At 42.3% G+C, this 20,955-nt stretch overlaps 1 protein-coding gene across 2 annotated transcripts in view; it reads right to left on the bottom strand.

Annotated features, from left to right (window-relative positions):
* Positions 1–20,955, bottom strand: part of FOXN1 (forkhead box N1) — a 400,073-nt gene that overhangs the window by 325,733 nt on the left and 53,385 nt on the right. The gene's annotated exons all lie outside the window — the stretch shown is intronic.

The raw sequence follows: 20,955 nt of genomic DNA, 5'->3' as shown, positions 1-20,955 counted from the left end.
TACTTATACCCAGTTTAATGATACTTTAAGTATGTACCTCTGATGAAAGGCTTTGTTTGCCTGGTCATGAATTAATGTGTCCCACAGGTTTCAGTAGTCTCACAGTGATTCAATTAATTTCTTTTTAAAGAAATGTAAATACAGGTGTGGGACTGGTTGCATTAGGGCCCTGTCTAGTCAAGTAAAAGCAATGGATGATGAAAACATCCTGGTACTTCTTCTTTACAGTTACACCTGTTCTCACTGAAAAGTTTGGAGCTGCACACACTAACACCAATTCAATCTGAGACTGCCCTCTCAGGTTGCTCTAAGGAGATGAGGGTAAAGCAGATGCGTTGCTCCATCAGTGACTACAGCACCCATTTATTTACAGTCCATCTTTCACTGACCAGCCTCACAATCACCTTTCATATGGCTGGGGATCTTATCCCAACATCCATGTCTATTAGCGTCCAAGAAGGACCAAGTTGCCTCAAGCAAAAAACACTAAACCCAGAAAAGACCAAGCACAGGACCAGAGACCATAAACTGGATAGAAAGACTGACTTTTACAGACTTGTAAACCAGAAGAAGAGAGGATCTGCTAGTAATGGAATCTTATAGAGGATGAAACTAAAAGTGAGCTAGCTAGGAGTTAGTACTTCAAAGAGTTTGGAACCAAGATTAAAGACTGTGTAACTTCTAGTCATTAGTATCCGTTTAAAAATCTGCTAGGCGAAGAATCAGAGAGATCAGGAAAAAGGGGCACAAAGTTTAGAGGTCTGGGACAACATAAGGTATCCAAAGGTTAAGGAACAAACCCTTTTTTTAAAATTTCTGTCTCTCTTTTAATTTATATATGACGCCTCAATGAAATATGAAACAGCTATTTTTTTACGCTAATGTACATATATTCATGACAATAAGTAAATAATGGACTACCATCATGTACAATTATCATTGATATCGACTGGCATGGATGAAGCCAGGAATAAACCTTATTCCATCATACTTGGCCTCCTTCTGAGACTGGACAACTCCAACCTCAAAAAGATACACACCTTATTGGATTGATTCCGAACCACGTTTTTACAACTATGAACGGAGATTCTCTTTGGCTGTCAGTCCAGAGTTTTTTGTGCCTTTGCAAAGGAGAGAGCTGGGCCCCATATACTTATAGCTTCGAAAGGGAGAAAGGTCTGGTCGGACTCATGTCTTTGGAGTTATTTTGGGTCCTATCATTGGGTCTCGCGATTTGGGGTAGCAATGATCAGGCAATTATCTGCAGTTGCATATCATTTAATAACTAATATCTATTTTAATGGTTCATACATGTAAAGTAAAAGATTTATATCTGGACAGATGGGTTGCTCCGTCACAACGGTGATGGAGTAACCCTCCCACCAATATCTAAATCAGGCCTTAAATCTAAAGCATCCTGTATGTAAATAATTTAGAGAAAGTGTAAAAGGTGCGAGTGCACTGTTTGCAGGTTTGTCATACTTGTACATTGTTTAACCTAACCACTGAGGGATTTATAAGTAGATAAATTAGGGAGTGCGGGTGGAGGTGAAAACTTGTACAGAAACCATGGAAGTATCCATTGCTTCAAACTGTGTTTCACTATAAACAATAGGTCATGCCTCCAAGGTCTTGATAAAACAACCAGTCGGAAATATAATAGGTCTGGGTTTAATGCAATAACTCATGTAAATATCATGTGGGCATTCCTATGTTTGCAAGCTTTAAAGCATGAAAGCGAGACTTACTGGCTTTTCCAATGCTTGTTACACTTTGTGTCGACTGCAAGTTGGGTGCACTACCTCAGGACCGGCTTTAGCACTGATGGTGCCCGGTGCAACAATCTTTTTTGTCACGGCTATATGACCTCCTTCTCCATGAAATTCCCTTACTACCACTCTGCAACAGTGCCCTCTCATCTTTCCATAGTCCCATACATTTAACTATTCACACTCAGTTTTGTGATCAGCATTGTACACGTTCTTTGCAGCAGGTACATTATCCCTCGGTGCTACTTTATGATGAGTCAAAACTGCCACTAAAGATCTCTCACAAGCAGTAACATTAATCAACAGAGTAATCTTGACATTTTTATTGTTGCCTGAAACCCTGAAACTGGACACAAGGAAGTTCACATGCTTTTAAACACAGAAACCATTTTTTCAATACAACACCCGCAACCAAAGTCAGTGCCAGGTGCAGCTACACTAACTAAAGCCAGTGCTACACAACCTTCATAAAGAGATCCGGTCACGTCACCAGGAGAAGTACATCTACCAACTGGAAGTTTAAAATGACTTTTAAGTCAAATTAAAACAAACAAATAACTATTTAGAATACACATTTTACCCTGTGTGTAAATTAATTAAAAAGAGGAGGCTATATAAAAATCAGTTGTAGGGTTTGCCTTCCATTATAAGCAAGAAATTCTAAATGAGGGACTGAGCTGGCAGTTGTGGTATGACGTGTTCTAGACTAAATCCTCCTCTATATCACATTCTGAGCAAATAAAGTTGCCTTCCGACAGCTCAGTTCCTTCCTCAGCCAAACTGTTAGAAATGGGGTCTCTAGTTGGCAGTTGTTTGCACCCTGTCCAAGTAGGGACCCTCACTCTAGTCATGGTAAGGTGTCCACACAGCTAACATAACCCCTGCTCACAGCCTTGGTAGCTTGGCATGACAAGTTAGGCTTATCTCAGAGGCAATGTGTAAAGTATTCGTGCACACACACACAGTAATACGGTGAAAACGCCAACAAGATTCTCCACACCAGATTAGAAGAGTAGCCAATAATTATCTGAGTAAAACAAGACCGAAATGTCAAAAATTCAACATACACAAGCAAAGATATGAATTTTCAAACATTAAATCTAAGTATAGCGCTTAGAAACTCAATAGCTCCAACTGGGGCTATCATGATGTCATGGCAGAGTTGTCTCCAACAATCCAATGCCACTCGCGGGGGAGTGAGGGCCTGTCTCAGAGTCGTATTGACCCCAGGTACAGTACCTTGGGAAACAATGAGGAAACAAAGATGTTGTACGGAGTCGGGGAGCTGAGGCATTGCTGATGCCGGTGCAGCGCCAGTTCCTTCCTGCTACTTGGGAGGTGAAGCGCCAGTTCCCTTACTGCTAGGCAGGGGAGGTGAGGTGTTTGTTCCTTACGGTTGCAGGGTAGGTGATGTGGTGTCAGTTGCGAGGCATTGGTTCCTTACGACAAGACGGGATTGATTAATCCAGCAGATCAAAACGCGAGACGTCCACTTTGCAGTGTCGCAATCACACCATGGCGCAACAGATGCTGTGGCAGAGCCGGGTGCCACGGACGTCGGTGACACAGCACTCTGGACTCCCGCTGTGGCGGGACTTCAAAGGCACTGCAACAGCTTCGGGCTTGTGGCGTCGGTCACAGTTGTTGCACTCAGCAGGGACCACAGCTCTGGTGCAGGCAGCGGTGTGGAGTCAGACAGCGGCACCAGTTCCGAAGTCACTCTGGAGCCAAATGTGCTTGTTTCTTCCTTGGTACACCTGGTCTCACTCCCAAGGGCCCAGGAACTGGATTTGGCACCACTTGCCAAGTCCGGACTCTCAGCAAGACAGCGCAGGTGCTGGTAGGTGAAGTCTTTGATGTCTCTGAGACTTTTTGACAGGAGGCAAGCTCAGTCCAAGCTCTTGAAGAACCTTTGGAAGCAGGATGTAGAAAGCAAAGTCCAGTCCTTTCACTCCCAGGACAGAAGCAGCAAGCAGCAGGCCAGCACAGCAAAGCAACAGGCAGAGTGGCAGTCCCTCTTACATCATCCAGCTCTTCTTCCTGGCAGAATGTCCTCAGTCCAGAAGGATTCTAACTATGTGGTGTCAGAAGTCCAGTACTTATACCCATTTCTGTCTTTGAAGTAGGCAAGCTTCAAAGTGAAGCTTTGTAGTGCACAAGACCCTGCCCTTCCCTGTCCTGGCCCCAGACCCACTACATGAGGTTGGGGACTCCTTTGTATGAGGACAGGCACAGCCCTATTCAGGTGCCAGTGTCAGCTCCTCCCTCCACTCTAGCTCAGGAAGACCCACCAATCTTGTGATGGTCCATCAGGACATGCAGAGCACACCTCAGCTCCTTTTGTGTGACTGTCTAGAGTGAATACACAAACAGTCTGTTAGACTTTTCATCCTTGGCGTGGTCTCCCTTAACTTTTTGCTTCTGTTCCCTAGGTTGTTGATGTGTGCTGGACTCTGATTTTGCTGGTTTTGTTACTCTGGGCACTTTACCACTGCTAACCAGCACTAAAGTGCAAGTGCTCATGTACAAAATGTGTATGTAATTGGCTTATCCATGATTGGCATATTTGGTTCACTAGTAAGTCCCTTGTCAAGTGCACTAGAGGTGACAGGGCCTGTAAATCAAATGCTACTAGTGGGCCTGTAGCACTGGTTGTGCCACCCACATAAGTAGCTCTGTAATCATGTCTCAGACCTGCCACTGCAGTGTCTGTGTGTGCAGTTTTTAACTGTAAATTCGACTTGGCCTTGGGCCTACTTCAGGGGTGACCTACATGTAGTAAAAGGCAAGGTTTGGACCTGGCAAGTGGGTGCACTTGCCAGGTCGAAATGGCAGTGTAAAACTACCAACACAGACACTGCAGTGGCAGGTCTGAGACATGTCCACAGGGTTATTAATGTGGGTGGTACAATCAGTGCTGCAGGCCCACTAATAGTAGTTGATTTACCTTGAGCATGGTGTCAAGGCCATCACCCCTCCCCAAATTTACCCACTCTTTCTTGGAGAGAATGCAACAGCAACATTTTGATTATGTTTCTAAACATTTGAAAGCCCATGGCAAACAGCTGGGGAAACATAAAGGTAAGTAACCTTCCGCTAGTTCAACCTAACTGAACAAAAACATCTGTTTCACCTCAACCTCCAGTGGACTTTAAACCTAGAAAAAAATAATGAGGCATAGCATATGGTGTAGGTGAAAGTCTCACACCTAATGTCAGGATGTAAGGTACCCTCAACTTGTCTGTAGTCTCAAAGTACTACAGTGTGCATACGGGACGCTACATTTATCTCAGAACTGGGAACCTGGAATACATTTCAAAGAGAATTAAAGAGAAGGATGAAATGAAGATCAGATGGGAGATCCACAACAATTAAATCAAATGGTTGTTGCTAAGAACTGGATAAATAAGGAAGAGAACAAGGTGGGACAATTCCTAAGATCAGACAAGGTGGGTCCACCATGAGTATCAGAAAATATTGCGTATCCTGGGAGTTGTCTCAGCAGAGAGGAGAGAAACAGAAGAGGCACTCTCAAGTGGTTGAACAAGCAGCAGGCAAACTCTTCTGGTGCAATGGTCCCCTTGTCGTGCTTGTGAAGGGTAAGCAGGGGCCAGACAGCTTGGAAGGTTGCGCTGAGCAATTGTTCACTTTGTCCCTGTTTTAAAATGGCTTTGCAGTCGAGCCAAGGCCAAACCAATGATCTGCCCGATTCCTACGTGCCAAAGTACATGTAGAACCTTCAAAATATTTGGGATGTAAATTACACAAGCAAAGTGTAAGACATGATGACAATTTTTAAATGTAAGAAGTGTTTTCTTGAATACATGGTAGTGTTTTCCCCTTCATATACAATTAGACCCCAGATTGAACCGGGAATCAGTTACCTTTCGGCACCTAGAGAAGAATCTACCACTCCCCCACTGATTTGCAAAATGGAAATCTGGGCAATCTTGGTGGCTCACTGGCTGTCTGGCCATCCCCTGTATGAGATGGGGTTTACCTGTAAAGACTTTAAGGAGGCTTACTGCACTACTCATTTTTTCCCTACTGAGCATTCAACAGAAATCTACAAGGGGTTATTCCACACACCTTTCTCTTGCCTTACTAGACCTGTACACTCGCTAACACAAAGAAACCCTAAGCTCCTGCACTACCTTTGCTAGGCTTTCACACTCTACCAGGACAGCTACACGTGGGGCAACTCTATTAGTGGCATGCTGCAGGCACCTCAAAATTGGAGGTTTTGTTTTTTGATGGCGAGCTACTAGATTTCCAAACCCTTATGGCAGACTACAATCTTCACCTGGATCAACTCCTTACTTATGAACACCTTAAACAATCATTAAATGCCCTATTTCATGTCTGCCACCTAGCACCAAACCCACCTATACTGACAGGTAAGGCAGCGGCAACTGGGCCGGGGGGTGTGGAGGAACAGTTTATTATGGGTCAGTTTGTTATGCAGAAAAATGTAAAAATGGAGTTCTAACTCTTCATAAATGTATGTAGCCCAGTACTGTTCTTCTGTAAATGTACGAACAATAAAATCTTTAAAAAACATATAGTAGTGTTTCAGTTTAGTACATTAGATCAAAATGTTGCATTGAAATTGATATGAAGTGAAAGTTTCTAAACATGAAATATTAAAACATTCATTAACCCTTATTCTTGACAGCACCAGGAGTGAACAAAATGAATCAATTATCTGGTGTCCGTTACATCATGGCCAATGTTATTGTTATGGATAGTGGAACATTACAGTCCATAAAGGTGAGTTTTCTGTAAACAGTGTGTCTTAAACTGAATTACTTGAAAGTGCTCTCAAATATCACTTTCAAGTAAATTAGACACATGAAGTAAATTGATTTGACTTAGATCACACAATTTGCCATGCATCCGGGATTTGAACCCGGGCTTTCTGATCACACATAGTACACTTAAGCCACTGACTACATTAATTTATTCAATGGGGATTCAATCCCCATTAAAATCAGAAAACAGTGTTTTTATACAATTCTGTAGAATAAATAGTATATTGTGTTAAAGAAATATAAATAACAGGTGAATCCGCCACAACATCTAAAAAAAAAGGTACATAATGAAGGTAAGGGAGGACATCATATGCTAATATCACTGGCTTTTTCACACATTGCACAGCTATTCAATGCAGCAGTCAAAATCCATTAAAAGACATATTGATACTCCTGCGGGACAGGGTCAGTGAGTGCAGAGGCGGAATCAAAGGCAAGGCTAAAAAGAATACAATATTCAGTAACTATTTTGTTGATCTTTCACCATCAAGTATCTACATTTAAAATAACACACACCTTAAATGAAAAATAAACGGAAGTTAAACTTATCAATAGGAAATGCACTATTTTATGTTGTAAAATCTCTTTTGGTTAATGTGGTCATTACAGATGTCTATGTGTCCAATCAAAAGCCCATAGAATTGAATCCTGTTTGGTGCAGTGAGGAAAATGACTTGTGTCATGTTAGACTTGGCATAATTGGCATGGTCTCCCCTAACCTTTGGCCTCTACTTCCCAGGTTGTTTCTGTGTGCTGGACTCTATTTTTGCTGTTTTGTTTGCTCTGGACACTTTACCACTGCTGACCAATGCTAAAGTGTAAGTATTCCCTGTATAAAATATATGTGTACATTGGTTTATCCATGATTGCCATATCTGATTTACTAGTAAGTCCCTAGTAAAGTGCATTAGAGGTACCCAGGGCCTTTAAATCAAATGCTACTAGTTGGCCTGCAGCACTGGTTGTGCCACCCACATTAGTAGCTCTGTCAATATGGTTCAGACCTGCCACTGAAGTGTCTGTGAGTGCAGTTTTAACTGCCAATTCGACTTAGCAAGTTTACCCACTTGCTAGGCCTGAACCTTCCCTTTTCTGACATGTAAGACTCTGCTAAGGTAGGCCCTGGGTAGCCCCATGGGCAGGGTGCAGTGTATGTTTAAGGTAGGACATATACTAATGTACTTATATGTCCTGACAGTGAAATATTGCCAAATTCGGTTTTCACTGTTGCAAGGCCTATCTCTCCCATAGGTTAACATGGGGCTGCCTTTAAATATAATTAAAGTGTAGATTCCCTTGGGAGCAGATAGACATGTGGTGTTTGGTGTCTCTGAAATCACAAATTAAAAATACATCTTTTAGTGAAGTTGGTTTTTAGATTGTGTGTTTGAAAATGCCACTTTTAGAAAGTAGGCATTTTCTTCTTAAACCATTCTGTGACTCTGCTTGTTTGTGGATTCCCTGTCTGGGTCAGTTTGACAGTTGGGCTGTTTGCACTTCTCCTCTCGACAGTGACACAAAGGGAGCTGGGGTGTAGCCTCCATATCCTGATGAGCCATCTGGGCTGAGGGCAGGGGAGGAGTGGTCACTTATACCTGAAAGGGCTGTGCCTACCCTCACACAATGCAGTCTCCAACCCCCTTGTGTGTGTCTGGGGCCTGGCCTGGGCAAGGCAGGATCTTGGAAACCACAGATACTACCCTTTGAAGTAGGCCTACTTCAAAGGCAGAAATAGGTATAAGAAGAGCACCCAAACCCGTGGAAATTAGATTACTTCTGAAACCAAGAGGAACCTCTGCCAAGGAGAAGAGCTGGAGAAGCTGGAGGAGGAGTACTGCCCCTTTGCCTGTGATTGTGCTTTGATGGGTTGGCCTGCAGTAGCTGCTTCTACCTGAGAGAGGATAAAGACTGACTTTTGTGTGACTTCCTACTGGTGAAGAATCTCCAAGGGCTTGAAACTGAGCTTGGCTCCTGTTGTTGAAGTCACAGGGACAGCAAAGACTTCTCTCTGCCAGCACGTGGGCTTTCTGCTGAGAGTCCTGCCTGCCAAGTGGTGCCCTAACCTGTCTCTGGGCCCTTGAAAGGTACAGCTGTAGGAAAAGGACAGAAATCCACGCAAAGATCGCCGTGCGGGGAAACTTTCGACGCACCACCTGCTTTGTGGCTGAAAAATGACGCTCCACCTGCATCGCAGTACAAACTTTGCCAAAAGGCAGAGGAGCACTGTACAGGATGAAAGATAAGCATAAAGTCAGCAAATAAAAGAAGAGGTAGGTGGGTTGTGGACAGTTAATGCTTTGGGATTTAGGTCCTCATTCCAACCCTGGCGGTCATGGACCGCCAGGGTGGAGGGACACGGAAGCACCGCCAACAGGCTGGCGGTGCTTCCAAGGCCATTCTGACCACGGCGGTAAAGCCGCAGTCAGAAAAGGGGATCCGGCGGTTTCCCGCCGGATTTCCCCTGGCCCGGAGAATCCTCCATGGCGGCGCTGTTTGCAGCGCGACATGGGGATTCTGACCCCCTTCCCGCCAGCCTGTTTCTGGCGGTTTACACCGCCAGAAACAGGATGGCGGGAAGGGGTGTCGTGGGGCCCCTGGGGGACCCTGCACTGCCCATTCCACTGGCATGGGCAGTGCAGGGGCCCCCTAACAGGGCCCCAAAAAGATTTTCACTGTCTGCTTTGCAGACAGTGAAAATCGCGACGGGTGCAGCTGCACCCGTCGCACCCCTGCAACTCCGCCGGCTCCATTCGGAGCCGGCTTCATTGTTGCAGGGTCTTTCCCACTGGGCCGGCGGGCGCCCTTTGGCGGTCGCCCGCCGGCCCAGCGGGAAAGCCGAAATGACCCCCGCAGTCTTTTGACCGCAGAGCGGTCTTCCGACGGGGTTACTTTGGCGGGCGGCGTCCGCCACCCGCCAAAGTCAGAATGACCCCCTTAATGTACCTTACAAAGGCAAGTCTTCAACTCTTTCCTAAAGTGGAGCACTGTTAGGGAGGTCCTTATGGATACAGAATGTTGTTCTAGATCTGGGTGCATAATTTAAAAGGCCTGCTGGCTCATTATTTGAATTCTTGCTCTGCAGTCTGATTTTGTCCTTTTTAAAGGTGCCCTGAGAACCACCAGGCATGGCAAGCTTTTCTGTTAAGATAAGCTGGGGTGGTGGTCATGATGGCTTTGTAAGTAATGCATCTGGTTTTGAGGTGGTGCAGGCAGGCAAGGGAAGCCAATCGAGTGCCATCAGGATGAGGGTGATCTGATCGTATTTCCTCAAGCCCGGGTTGAGATGCGCAGCAGTGTGCAGCGTTAAGGGATAGAGTATGGCAGGCTATTGCCACAAGTTGGGAAATGAGGCTTCAAGAACGTGGACATTACAAGACTCTAAGATTTGTGTCAAGAAACATTTTGTTAATGGCCACAAGTGGTGGGAATGTTGGAAAGACTTTTGTTAAAGAAGTATTCTCCCCATTTTAAGATGACTGCTCTCTGTTACAACCGGAAAAGTAATTAGAATTCAGGAACAACCATGCAAGATGATTGGAGAACTAGACTATAATTAGCCCCAACGCCATTACGATGTGTCTGCTATTCGGGGATTCCTGCATTTCATGAAGTTTGAGGTTCCTGCGTTGGAGAGATTCTTTCCAGTAATTGGCTGGTGGAATTCATCGTTATTAGCTTGTGGAGACTTTCGCGCCTGCAGTTTTGCCTGAGGAGATTTTGACAGTCCTTAGGAGACGATACTTTTTATCCTAGTCGGTTTGTTCTGCCGTCTGGGGAGAACTGTGCATTTTTTTGGTTAGCGGAATTCAGAGTATTTGTGTTCTGTGTGAGTGCATGCATGATTAGTTCTTTCTTTATTTTTTTCTTTTGTATTTCTCTGGTCGTGGATAAATTCAATTGTGTCTTGGTGTATTCTGACTTGGCCATCGTTTTGTTTTTCCAGTGATATTACTTAAGCTAAACTAGCGCATGTCACATCTTTGATTGGAGGTTATCACTCGACATGTTTGTGCATTCTGCGGTACACTTTTGTTATATTGAACTTTCAAAACAAACTTCCCTTGCTACATTAAACTGTGAAGAAAAAATCTTCTCATCCACTAATTTCTTTTTAGAGGAAGAAATTAACTTGTTCTCCTGCTAATTGTTTTCTCAAACAGAATTGAATTACTGCTTTGGGCATATTTCATTTAAGGTTGTATGATACAAACCTGCATGCCTAAATCCTGCTTGCTTTCACAATCTGGTCTGAACGACAAACGTGTCTTTACCACGCATGCCATTATCACGCATACCTTTACAACAAAGCATGTTTTCCAAATAAATATGCATGGTAAATTAGATATCCCAAACCCACCCCCTGCGCCCTAAGATGCCATACCTCAGCCCTGCAAACCACCCCGCCCCAGGCCTTAAAACTACCCCTTCCCACTCTGAGTCCTATAACCCTGCCCCCTGACAATTAATCACCCAACCCAAGCCCCCACCCTAAGCCCTAAAACCGATACCCACCCCTGAAAACTGCCCCTTCCCCCTCAGCCCTCCGAATCCACCTGCCTTGAAAAGTACGCCACCATCCCCTGGCCTGAACCCTACAACCGACCCCCTGCCAAAAACAACCCCAAAACACCTGCCCTGTGCCCTTAATCTGCCACTTCCCCCCTGCCCTGAGCCCTCTGACCCTACCCTGCACTGAAAACTACTCAATCCTTCCCCCACCCTGAGCCCTAAAACTGCCCCTTCCTCCCCACCCTGAGCCCTCCAACCCCACCCTGCCCTTAAAGCTACTCCAACCCTTCCCCCCTGCCCTGAGCCCTAAAACCGATCCCTGACAAAAACAAATAACACTGCCCCCCGCCCTGAGCCCTAAAACTGCCACCAAAAACTGTCCCTTCCTCCCACGGCCCTGAGCCCTCCGACCCCACCCTCCCCTTAAAACTACCCCAACCCTACCTCCAAACCTGGCCCCAGTCCAACTTACCCAGCCACATCCAGAGCTTCCTTCCAGTTTCTCTCCCCACTATTCCTCAGATCTACGTGTGACTTAAACACACATCTGCGTGGATAAGGCACATGCGTGGTTCAGGCAATTGTGGTTCCGCTTGCGTACTAACAGCATGTGTGGCTCTACCCACATTGAAAAGGCCGCTTCCCTTCATTTAATAGTTAGGTTTCATTATGAGTTGCTTTCTGCTTTTTCTGCTTTTTATGATTTTTTTGGCTAATTAACTTACTCATATATCACATATATATCTCTATATTATGATATGAGGTGTTGCCATATAAATCTTTCTTGAATCGAAGTACCATAGATATTTCTACTTACAATTCTTTGATAAGTGCAAAAGATCAATATACTGATATAATTTGTGACTATTTGTTTTTCAGATCTCCTTCCCAGCTGTGCACTCCCTAAGTACACTTTCCCCGTTTGGCTATACTGTTCCTCCCTATTGTATATAACATCAGAGATGAAGTTGCTGAAAGGTTGGATTCTGGGAGAGTGTTGTTCCTGATGATCCCAAAACAAGTCATGTCAGCAATGGAGCAGATGGTTACCACTATCCAGATCTAAGAGTATGAGGGCTTCAACAGCTGTTCTGAATTTTTGTGGATGAAATGGTTTTGTTTTCTTTACAGAGAGGTAGTACCAGGAAGCATTTGTCTTTTTTGGCAGTGTGTTCCTTGAGAGTGAGGTTGGTGTCCAGTCTGAATCCAAGTGACTTTGTATTTAGTTGAAGGTGAGTTATGAAGCTGTCAAGGTTTATGTCCTTATGTCAGGTTTATACTGATTCTTGCTTGTTCTTGGCAAGTAACCGGAATTTTTACCGAGTTGAGCATCAGATAGGTGCTGGACATCCAGGTCTGGATGGTGTGCAGGCAGCGTTTGAGGCACTGGATATCTGAAGCAGAGGAGATTTCTAGTATGGAGCCCTTGGGGAGTTTGAAAGTGATAGAGATCCAGTCAAGGACATTGCCAGTACATCCCATTTGAGATTTTGAGGTGCATATGAGGGTAGGATTGGCAATTTTTTTAAGGCAGCTGAGAGGTCCAGAAGTATCAGAACACAGGTGCCCCCTTCATTTGTGTTTAGGTGGGCATCATATGTGATCTATAAGGTAGCGGTTGCTGTGCTGCAGCGTAATCTCAAGCCAGTTGTGTAGGAGATGATTACCATTGATGTGAATCGGAGTTTAAATAGACTGCTTTTTTAATGATCTTTCCGATAAATGGTAGGTGAGTAATGGAACGGTATTTGGTGAGCCAGGTTCTAATCTAGGTTTCTTCAAAAGTGGGATGATCTGACCTGTTTTCGGAGCTTAAGGAAAGATACTTCGAGTGAAGGAGGCATTGACAATGGTGATTAGGGGTGTCAGCGTGTCCCCTAACAGAGATTTGACAAAGGACAAGGGCAAGACATCATCCTCATAAGAAGTGGCTTTAAAGGAGTCAGTGAGATTTGCAAGTGACAGTGCTTTAAAGGCTGAACTTGCAGGATTCTACAGGAAGGAGTGGATGTAACATATGAAGCAGGCCTGGTGTTGTGTATGTGCTGCTGTTCCTTCTGTATTTTTTCACTAAAGACAAGATTGATGACATTTCACAATTGTGTAGGGTAAGGAATAGGTGGGTTTTGGTAGGGGATTTATGCAGTACTTGATTGTCTTGAAAACTGTTTTGCTTCTTTTGCTGGCTTCATTGATGGTCTTAGTATAGTACTTTGCTATGGCTGATGTGATGAGCTGTCATCGTGTTGCCCGAGGGACTTCAGTATCAGGAAGTCATTTTTCTTCTGTTTTCTCCACATGGATTGTATCATGCTGAATGGTTTGTCATGAACATGAGTGTTTGAATTGAGGTCTGGATGTTCACATGGTGTTTCAAAATGTGTGTAAGTAATTTAGAAAGGTGTTAGCATTAGAAGTTGAGTTGATAGGGTGGGCAAAGAGTTCAAGCATTAAGTTGGCTATAGAGAGGTCTTTGAAGGACCTGAAGGTTTATTCTTTTTTTTTGTTGACATTGGTTTCTTCGTAGGATGCTGAGCATGGAAATAGGGGTGGCAAAGGGGTCAGTCCAGTCCAGGGACATGGGTGATTTATACTGGATTGACAGTGATGTTGAGAAGCACAGGTTAAGAATGTGGCATTTGGAGTGTGTTGGTTGTGTGACATGGTGTACCACCTTAAGTGTGATGTTGAAGAGGATTTCTCTTTTTCTAAGCTTATGGTATCTGGGAGGTTGAAGTCAACCAAAAGGGTGATGTGGGCATGATGGACGGATGAATTGATGAGGAGATGCTAGTATGAAAAATAAGTGGACCAGGGTGAAGAAGCAGCAGCAGAGGTGGGATGGGAAGAAAGTATAGCACAGAAGAAGACAAGATAAGAAAAATATGGAAAAAAGGAAAGGATGATGAAATAGCTGAGAGGGAGGAGGAGTTAAGGAAGAAAAACCGAAGACCAGAAAACATGAAAGAGACAGAAAAAGGAGGAAGAGAGTATAGGCATAGAGGAAGAGCCAATGGAGGGAGAAGAGTGTATCAGGAGGAGGTGCTTGGTTCTCACCCCCTAGCTACTTTTGAAGAAAAAAAAGAAAAAAAAGAATGGTTGGAAGGCATGGATTAATAAGAAATGGGGCAAGTATGAGTTGCAAATGCAGCAGAGGATAAGGGGAAGGAGCCACTAGATCATACCATTTTGAAGAGGATTGAAACACAACTTGTGTGTATTTTTTCAACATGACTGAGAGTCTACAGTGTAGAATCATAAAAGAGGTATGAAGTAAACATAAACTTTAGGATTCATGCTGGCTGTGTAGCTTAAATTGAAATTGCTTCTATTAGAAAAGGGTCCTTTCCACATTACAATGCAAACATTTGTATACGTTGTAATTACATTGGCCATTGAGTAAACACAAGCAGTACAGTGTTATTGAGCCAATTGCTGGCCACAGTAACAGGCAAGCGGCTCTGAAATCAGCAGTGAAAGTCTCATGAACCTTCAGCACCTCGTAGCAGGGCATATTTAATGGCCACAAAGCATAACATCACATGTACTACAGTAGTTCAGGCACTGCTGGTAACATCTGCCGAAGATTTTCTAATAGTACTGTTATTTTCTGGATTCTTATGCCACATGCAAGTGTCAGAGTGGCAACATGTAGGTAAACAGTCACTGTTCAGCCGTAGACAAGGATCTGTGATTTAAAATGATAAATTGTGAGAGAATTTTTCTTGAAGAGTCGTGTTCACTTCCTTTTGAAAATGAGCCCTGATGGAATGTACCATAAGGCCAACCACAGAGGGGACAAGCAAGTAGTGAGAAGTAAATCTTTTCTCCACGATTACCAGCTCCCACATTTTTGTGTCTCATAATGCTGCTTACCAACAATAGAGGTTTAGAGCTTTATCGATGCAAAACAGGATATGATATCTCAGTGTATCACCAGTCCTAATGATATTAGGAAACTCAGACATTTTTCATAACATATCATAGTTAAAAATAAGAAAGGAAAAGGATCAGAAGGTATGCTACAAATTCAGCGTAGCCAATCTTGCACCATCAAAGATGTTATGAAACATTTATAATAGTGTTTAAAAGAGATTGTGGTAATGTGGTTCCTTAGAAAATGTGACTGTTTAGTATTTGAACAATTCCTTGGAAGCAGAGACATTTTAAAGCATGGGCAAAGTGGGCTTTGGGCCAGGGCTCCAGCCTTTCAGCGAGCCCACTGGTAGGGCCAGCTCCATTCTACAGAGTCTTACCCAAATAACCTTTTATAATTCTTAAACAGATTGTTTTAAACACTGCTTTAATTTAATTATTTTTTTAATGTGGGAGATGAGTGAAAGTCTATTACAGACATTTTGCAGAAAAACATGATTATGTTTCACGAAACATCCATAACAAAGTTTCTTTTAGATCAAAACAGACTCTCATGTAGGAAATGGGAGGGCATTATAGAGATTATCTGCAGTAATATTAGTTAGCTGCTGCATTGTTACAATATTGAAAAAGCACATCATTATTCCTCAATATTACATGGAAACACATTTAGAATTTGGACAATTGTGCGTGTGCACTGTCAGTGACCTGGCTAAAATTGGATCATATATTCAAAGCTGTTTTAAACAGCAGTCCCTAAAATATTTTTTAAAAAAAAGAAAGTGGTTAATGCTCTTGTCGCACATCTAAATCCAATCAAGTTCGAAGTCGTACAGCGTATGTTTGGGGCATGGTGCCAACCTGGTCAAGAAAACCCAACCACCACGGGTTTCACAGATACACAGAATAACACACGGAACCCAATAGGGACCACCTATTTCCTGTGCTGTTAGGTACAAAATGAAAAAAGAAGAGGACCAGGGCACTCAAAGTCTGTATAATAAATATGTAATCCAAGTAGAGTTTCAAAAGGTACTTTTAATCCAAGATCAGAAAACAGCCCAGTAGGGCTTCTTGTGCCCCAACAGTACATTTTCGAATCCACTATATAGGATCAGTTCTTGCCATATAGTATGGCTTACATTACTTTTATTATACTTTATGGCTTGTCATATATATGAAGACAGGTCATATGGTGTGTCCGTACACCAGATGGTGATATCATGGGGTCCCTAAGGGCCCAGTCTTATTTCTGTAAAGCACCGTACGTTTGGTAGCGTCGGTGTGAAGAGTAGAGAGGGGAAGCGCGTGATAACGCTTCCGTGCCGTCCATAAGGTTATGGTGTACGGACACACCATATGACCTGTCTTCATATATATGACAAGCCATAAAGTATAATAAAAGTAATGTAAGCCATACTATATGGCAAGAACTGATCCTATATAGTGGATTCGAAAATGTACTGTTGGGGCACAAGAAGCCCTACTGGGCTGTTTTCTGATCTTGGATTAAAAGTACCTTTTGAAACTCTACTTGGATTACATATTTATTATACAGACTTTGAGTGCCCTGGTCCTCTTCTTTTTTCATTTAGTCCCTAAAATATGTTTGGCCCAGGGCCCCCAAAGTCATTAAGATGTTGAGAGAGATCAATTTTTTATTAATTAATTAGTGGCATACATGGAGCATTATGCAACTAATAAATCTGCAGTTTTAAGAACCTAACAGAGAAAATAACCTAGAAACGAAATTGTGCACGTTTAAATTGTGGTTGACATTTGTGCCTACCAATTGTATTTTGACACGACGTTTCACATGAAAACATTTTGCATTCATAAATGTATGAATCATTAATAAATATTATCCTGAAAGTATTATTTTTAAGTAGAAACAGTAGAGATAAAATGTATTATGAGTATTAAATGAATATGAATTAAACACACTTAAATTGAAATAAATGGATTTCATTATGAATTATGTGCATAGAAAAATTAATACATGTTTAACAATTGCTTTGACATAACATGAATAATGTTTTAAATAAAACAACTTGTTTTACATATTTGATTTGAATTTAAGCATGCAACAGGTTTTATTAATGTATTAATTGTTTTAACATGTATTTAGGCTTCTTAACATGACTAGGCCTGAAGGTTCATTTTGCGAGCAGTCATGGATAAATACTTGTTTATTCAGTCCCCTCTGACCTGATATCTTTTCCTAGGCAGCTAATATAATGTTGGATGTTCTGTTGTATTGCAGGAGAAGAGCATGTTTCAAGTTTAGCTAATGTAACAATAATTATTCTAGCTGTCGAATGGAGCAGGAAGTTACAGTATTCATGTGAAAGAATATTAGTTTAGTTTATTGTGGATCATGTGAAAGGAACTGTAAGTTGCAAATTATTAGAACATGTTATATTTTGTCAGTCATATGTTAGGTCACCAGATGACAACGCACTTTTGTTGAGAAGTTTCTCAAAAGTTGCAAACTTGGTGATACCACTGCCTGCTATTGGATGCTGAAACTGACACCCACATGAAGAACCAATTAATACAATTTGCTTATTTTAATTAGTTAAGAACTTTGAAACTGAATTTCACTTCACGGGCAGTCGGTCTTGAGATCTCCTTAGAGTCAGTTCTATGTTTGCTTAGTCTGCTCTCACATCTCTTCTTTGAGATTTCTGATGTGTTTCCTCATCATAGTCTTTACTGCCCTGTTCTGAAATGTGGTTCAGTACTAATAAGGCCAACTAATTCTAAACTGCTGATCTGTCCTATGTACAGCCCGTGTTCTGCACCATCCTGATGCGACTATCAACTGCTGCTATTCTACTGTCTGCTGTCCCATGAGTAGAGAGGTATAACTAAATGTGGTTTCTTGTTTCCTTTTTAGCTTAGTCCCTTACACCTGCATATTAATATAGTGAGTTATCCCACTTAGATGTTTTACAAATTATTTTTGTCTTCATTTATTTTTGCTTTTGTCCGCATGTCTTAGCCTGTTCCCACACATGGGAGTCCCAATTTTGGTTAGTGTTAGGAATGGCCCTGTTCTGAAAATATTTGTTACAATTGTATTTTGATGATTTACTGATGTCACCATCATTTGCTTTGAAATCTGGTAATACATTTCAGATTATTCTGTTGCTAATCTATATTGTTCTTTTAGAGTGTTTAACCATATTGATGTTTAGTAGGTTGAATATTTTCAGACGCTTCGGTCAGCCTATGGTTTTCAAGTATGCTTATAACTTAGTTTTGCACACCATTTATGTGACATTGCTTTTGGGATTGTAATAAAGCTTTGAAACTTTATTCAGATTGGAGTTTTGATTTACCATTGAATTGTTCATGATGTTTAAAATTGTTTCTGGTTTTATGGTACTGATTTGTGATTAAATGATTCTGACTACTGTATCCGTCACCAAGTCCAAAGATCTAGTTGACCTCTAAGGGTGAGCTTTGTGATGGTATCTCACCCGTGCTCCTATGGTTTCTGAACCAGAGGCGGGAAGAGGACCGCCGCGGGCGCGCCAGCAATGTCCCTGCTGGTAAGAAAACTATCTCCAATATAAATGCTCTTTAAAGCCTAAAAGTTTGCGATTGTGCAAAATTGATCATTTTGCACAATATTTCCTAATATTTCCCACTGGAGAAGAAACCACCTTTTGCTCCACCTGTACAGAACATGACTTGCATCCATAAACATCATACATAATCACTAAACAATGGATTGATTACAGTCAATGCAAAATCCCAGAACAACCCAAAGAGGTGTGCAAATTCCCAAAACTCTAAGAATGCACACATTCTAGAAATGGGCTATGTAAAAGCTGGAACATAAAACAGCATACCTTAAAGTGTCCTTTTAATCCTACTTAATGTTGAGCAGCTTATGTACCTAATATGCTTATGGATGTACAGTATGCGACAACATTTCCGAAATACTCCCTGGCAGAAATGCACCATAAAAATGTTGGCCACTGGCCTGTTTAATATAGGTTTACTTATATGGCCTTGATGAGGACCCCTCTGAATATTTAAATTATGTCTTGATTAGATTTATGTTTTGGGCTAATGTACCTACAAGTGTACCACTTGCCACTGAGTATGTGAAAATGCAGTCTAAAAACATTGAAGAAAGTGCACACATTCAAGGTACTTAGATGTACTATTGTAACTCCTTTTCCACAAACATCAGGGAAAGTGCAGACATTTGAGGGTTAAAACTTTCTATTTTATCTCAAGTTTAAGAAACATGGCGGTCCTTCAATTGTTTCTAGTGTACAACTGAATCAAGATAACATCCCGCTCTCTATGATCTTTTGTCGCGTTTTGTCGTGCCCCCATGTGTCAAACATGACAGTGTTTTAAATTCTGCTCTCACCTATCTGCACAGTTCTTCTTCACACTCCTTCAGCGACAAGCTCCTACACTCTTAACACATTACTGTCTGCCATTTACCCAGTGACATAGCGAGATCCGTGAGTGACATGCCACCTTCCACGATCCTGCACTGGGTAACTATCACAGAAAGGAGGTATCTGGGCCCAAATCAAATTGCAGGCCTGCAACCTGCTCTAACCAGTCATAAATTTCATCCCAATAGGGAGGCAGTATCGGGCAACACCAGAACATAAACAGGAGGTCAGATTAATTTGTTCTGCATCTAGGGAATTTATCTGATGCAGCAGGAAACATTCTATGGAGTCTGCCAGGCGTCTGGCACTTCTGGTGTTAAATATGAAACTGCAATAAGCTAAACCTAGCATTTCGTGCCACAGTCTGCGGGTATGCCACCACCTTCTCGCTCAGATGTTCTGCCTACATTTCTCTTAACAATGCCAATTTTATGTCATGTCTATTAATGCTTGATAAATTTGAGTTACCGCTCTACGTGAGTTACTCAACCCTATATCACTGTTGTTAATTCAATGTGACTGTTTGGAGGGTCCACATTTAAACCCCTAACCAAGTGTGTTTTTTATGAAGCACATCAATAAAGGCCAGCAATTGTCCCACATTTATTTTATGTGATTGCCTAAGTTTCTGAAATGTGCAGAACATTGCTCCTTCAAGCAAGTCTATGACGGATGTTACGTCAGCCTCATCCAAGTTACTCGTCTGTATGTGGCACATCAATATATGAAAAGCTGGTAATGCCCTTATAGACATATGTGGCGCAAATGGAGTTATAGTCTTAGTGTGTACTAGTTTTCTGGCTATACCGTGTCTTGCATTTCAAATTAATCTGGGATATTTACTATATCTAGCAAGCAGCAAAGGGGATCTTGTCCATCCAATCATAGTTTAATGTAATTCCATTCCCGCCACCTCTGAGAGCCATCTGTCCACCCACCATAACTGAGCCGCCAGGTAGTAAAGTTCCATCTCCTGTTCATTTGCCCACCATCCATCCCTCCCTGGAAGCTCCAGGATTTTCAGGCCATTAAGTATCCTAAACATACTCACAAAGATCTTGATCTGTAATGCTGCAAACTAATAAAGCAGTTGAGGAAGAACAATCATCTTCGATATGACTATTCTTCCCTGAGTTGTCAATGATAGTTTCTTCCAAAACTCAATAGGAGCTCTAAGTCATATTAAGTCGTATTATATTACTAGCAATCAGGTCAGCATTGATTCCTAATTACCAAAATGACACACAATCCAGTCTATGGCTCAACGTATGGAACATACAGATTCAACAAACTACACAAGAATGGTAAGACACCACATAAACTGTTGTGTCTATTCTTCCACTATTCTGCAGCACTCATGCTCATAATCAGTGAAGTTCACTTTCCACCTCTACGTCCCCAGAAACCACATTGTGCCCATTTTCCCCCACATAAATCTGATTGTACCCAACACCCTTTCCACCATGTACCCGAAGAGCACCCAGGATCCCGAGGGTCAGCGTGCACCAGTGACCTCTCAGGGCTGTACACAGTATAAATGATACAAATGGAGTAGCTATTTAG

This window comes from Pleurodeles waltl, chromosome 3_1 (genome assembly GCF_031143425.1).
Source record: "Pleurodeles waltl isolate 20211129_DDA chromosome 3_1, aPleWal1.hap1.20221129, whole genome shotgun sequence".
Classification (NCBI taxonomy): Eukaryota; Metazoa; Chordata; class Amphibia; order Caudata; family Salamandridae; genus Pleurodeles; species Pleurodeles waltl.
Note: the sequence above shows the minus strand (reverse complement) of the source record. Positions and strands in the feature narration are given on the sequence as shown.